Genomic DNA, 4,323 nt, shown 5'->3' with positions numbered 1-4,323 from the left:
AATCGGCGACGATCTCTTGCTTCGGTCGCCTCGTCCGATTTTTCGGGGAAGGAAAAAGGGAGAGTGTTGTCTCTTGCGATCACGCCGCATAGACCCCTTGTTGTTTGTTTGTAATAAAAATGCCGGAGTTTCTATTTGCGCCGACCGCTCTAATTTTTATGACCGACGTTTTCATGACTCGAAGATATCCGGGTTTGTTTGGAAAGCTGCTAAAATTTTGTGTTATTGCTAGGCGCAGTTTATTTTTCCGGGCGCCGATATAATTTTCGTTTGTTCTCCTATCGTCTGGAGTTTTAAGTTTCCAAACGATAGGAGACCCGTTCGAGTTATTTATTATAAAAAAAAGGAGTTTGCTATGCGTTGGCGCGTCGCGTCGCATAAAAAAGGGGACCGTGGAGTCTCCAGGACGTAACACGAGCAACGACGGACAGATCGTGAGTAGCTGTTGAATACTGTGTGGCTCCGAGTCCATCCGGAGAGTTTACCGCAGTAAAGCAACAGCTAAGTGCCAGTATAAGCGTGCGTTATTGTACAGTAACTTGTAAACTTGGTAGTAATAAACTACGCCAGTTTTTTATAAAAGAATATTATTCATCACCAAGTCCTTTATCTTCCCGAATCTCAACAAATTTTGGTGGCAGCGGTGGGATGATAAACCAACTACCGAGGCGGGATCTTAACAGTATTTAGTACGAAGAAGATTCCGGTTGGGTTGTGGAGGAAACGACAAGGACATCAAGGATTACTGGTGAAAGAAAAAAAAGGAAAACTATCAAAGTAGAATATAAAAAAAATATATTCTGAAGAATAGTAAGTACAAAATAAATAATCTTGAATTCCGGGTAAAGGAAAACGGGTTCTCTGCACCTGAAAAAAAGAAATAACAGAATTAATAATACTGGCTACTGGTGTAAAGAAAGTGAATAGAAAATCACTGTTCAACGCTCACGATCTCGGGTTACGCACGAAACTGACCTACCGCAGTAGTAAAGTGAGCCGTGTTACAAGCGGAGTAGAAGCAGCAGAAAGAAATAAAAAGAGATAAGAAGAAGAAGTAAATTTCTCTGCATGTACTCTGAGGAAGTGTCAACGAAGGAACCACTATCCTGAACGCATAAAAGGACCGGTAGAAGAAGAGGAAAATTCGGCAAGGTGAGCGACATCGAAAGCAGCAACCAAGGCGGCAGCGTGCAGCGGCAGCGTACAGCGGCAGCAGACAGTGGCAGCGTACAGCGGCAATAGCAGCGTCAGCAGCAGCGGCGGCGACATAGGAGCCGACGACCNACATAGACATCTGCATTACGCAAAACAACACTCAGCAGGCGAGGAAATGAGAGCGCTAGCGTAAGTCGAAAATTTGTAATCACATTTTGTAAATGTCCGAAAACCGGCAAAAAGGCTGCCCGGAAAAACGTGACTGGAACTCCGCTCGTGAATATCGAACAAATAAGAATTTAATACCGACACCGGAACCGCGAACTGCTCCGGCGAAACTAGAGGCACATACGTATAGGCGCCGGTTGAGATTCGAAGGTGACACGGAATCACAATCGAACGTAACTATTGAAAGAGAGTTCGAGATAGAGATAGACCGGAGTATCGCTGGAAACTTATTAAGGGGAGAAGACGGTAATAGCGAACCTATTTCTTTGAATCAAAGCGAAATGTTCCAGGCGGGCGGAAATAATCTTGCGTCAGATTTAGATAGCACGGAACGGGCTCTGGACATAGAAAGTGTTAGGCGAGCCCAGGACGCGGTAGACAGGGAAATAACGCAAATGCAACACGAGCTAGTCGGAGCTCGTGGAGCGGGGTCCGCAAGGGGCTCAGGGTCGGGTAGGCCGAGTCATGACGCCACCGAGGAAGTCCTACGTCAAGTCTTGCGGACATTAGGAGCAATGGAAGCACGTGTAGACGCGTTAGGTAGGCAAATGGGGAAGCTACGCGAAGAAAGAATGCGCGAAACAGGTGCTCCACCCACACGGAGAAACACACACATACGCCCGAGCGAGCAACTCGATATCACGTACGGACGGACTGATGATGACATCCGAAACCATGTAGTAAACAGAAGTCAGCTACAATTAAAAAACGCGGTGAATTTAATACCAGCGTTTGACGGGAAATCAGCTGAACAAATACGCGAATTTTTGAACGCGTTGTTGTGCGCCAATTTTTGTATTGAAAGATAAGTTAAGATGAGGTCATTGAACAATTTTTGTATTGAAAGATAAGTTAAGATGAGGTCATTGAACAATGTGATGAGACATCACTGTCATTGCTCAATGACCTAGTTAGGTAGCAGGAAGGCAGCAGTTCTAGGAAGAACTGCTGGTTGCCACAGGGCGCGACACATCGTCGCGTTGTGTGAAATGCAAACGCAGCATGTGTCGACACCGGCACCGNTAACTAGCACGGCCGTTGCTAGGACCGGTGGGCCTGCTGAATCAGCGCGATCGATTACTATAAATTGATTGCGTGGATGAAGCAGAGGAGAGACCGTGTTAGGACTGCTAGCTCACTGTGTGGCTCCGCAAGCCGGAGAGTTTACCGCAGTGAAGCATAGCCGTGTAAGGAACATTGTAAAGATCAGGAGCAATAAAGAATAAATTCAGCAAGTTCAAGAGTAGAACTTAATCTCTTATCACCAAACCACCTCGACATCCAACAAATTTTGGTGGCAGCGGTGGGATCTCTCATTTCGTGTGTCAAGGACGAAACTCAGCAGGAGATTCCGGTTGGATCAAATAAGGCAAGGACACTGGGTGAGAAAGAAAAAAAAAAAGAAAAACGAGAACGGTTAAGTTTTAGTTTTTTAAAAGAAGGGGTGTATTTCAAAGTAAAAAAAAAGAATATATATACATAAGCACAAAAATATATAAACACTCCGTTCTGGAATACTGCTCCTGTAACAAAAAAAAGCAGTCATTAAAAGAGTGTCTTGCGAACTACGAGTTCGAAAGAAAAAGAAAGACACTGCGAACTCACAGTCTCGAGTTACACGGCAACACTGACCTAACGCAAGCCAAGCGACGGGCAGTGACACAAGGCGGAGATAAGAAAGCGGCCGGACTGCAGCAGCAGAACGGAAAACAAAATCTACCGCCGGGAAATTCCGGAAGCAGTAAGCGGCAAGCAGACAAGCAGCTGTGACGGAAGAGCCAGGAAGGGCACCGAGGAACCGGCTAAGGACAGCCGAAAAAGCAGCAAAGTGACAAAGCAGTCAACGCAAGCGAGGCAACGGACCAGCGGCGGCGGCGAGGCAGCGGCAGCGGCGGCGCGAGGAAAGCTGAGTCAGCAGCACACGCAGATACGACTCTCGTAAGCGGAATCAGGTCAACTACTGTAAGTCGAATAAATATTTTGTAAAAGCGAGCGAAAACATATGTTCGGTAACTGGCGTTTGCAACAACGCGGCGTACAATCCGAGCGAGTAGCGCGGTCGCTACAAAGTCTATTACCGGTACGGGAACCGAGAACCGCACCGGCGGCGCTTTATCAGGAAACGGAAATAAAGGCAAGATAGGAATTTGAGTCCGAATGTAATTGTAGAAAGAGAATTTTCGTTCGATCTAGACGGTAGTATAGCCGGTCATTTACAAAGTGAAATAAATCGCGGTAGAGTTGAGAACAGTGGAACCCCGGGCAGTGGTACTCAGAGGTCGTCTTTAGTTTCATACGAGAGCGAGTTGTTTTACACAAGACAGCGTGCCGAAATGAATAACGAAAGTATGGAACAAGAAATTGACGAACAAAATATAAACCGGGCTCGCGAAGGAGTGGAACGCGAAATTTCACGGATGCGAAACGAGTTGACTGCAAGCGGCACCGCGGGAACAAGTGGGCGAAGTTACAATTCCGCTGACGCAATGCTACAGCAGGTAATGCGGTCATTGGAAGCGATAAGTTCGCGAATAGACGCGGTGGACCGACGGGTGACGGAACTCCGCGAGACACACGGACGCGGAACGGGTGTGTCGATGACGCGACACGTGTACAGACGTCCGAGCGAACAGCTAGACGTAACGTATGGACGAACAGCTGACGACGTAAGAAATCGTGCCGTGTTATACAATGGAAGCCTAAAATTAAAAGACGTGGTCTGATTGATACCGATGTTCACTGGTAAAACACCCAAGCAAGTTCTAGAATTTTTAAATGCGTGCGAGTACGCAGAGGGAATGGTCAACCCTGCAGAGGAACCCGCTCTTTTGCAAGCAGTATTGCGAACCAAGCTGAGAGGACAAGCGTTAATAGATTTTGAAACAAAGGACATTCGTGATTTTGGACAAATAAAAGCAGAAATAGAAGCTACATATTTTG

Source organism: Pseudomyrmex gracilis, unplaced genomic scaffold, assembly GCF_002006095.1.
Source record: "Pseudomyrmex gracilis isolate BER0280 unplaced genomic scaffold, ASM200609v1 scaffold_439, whole genome shotgun sequence".
In the NCBI taxonomy this organism is placed as follows: domain Eukaryota; kingdom Metazoa; phylum Arthropoda; class Insecta; order Hymenoptera; family Formicidae; genus Pseudomyrmex; species Pseudomyrmex gracilis.
The sequence above is the reverse complement of the archived record's forward strand: the minus strand, read 5'-3'. Positions refer to the sequence as shown.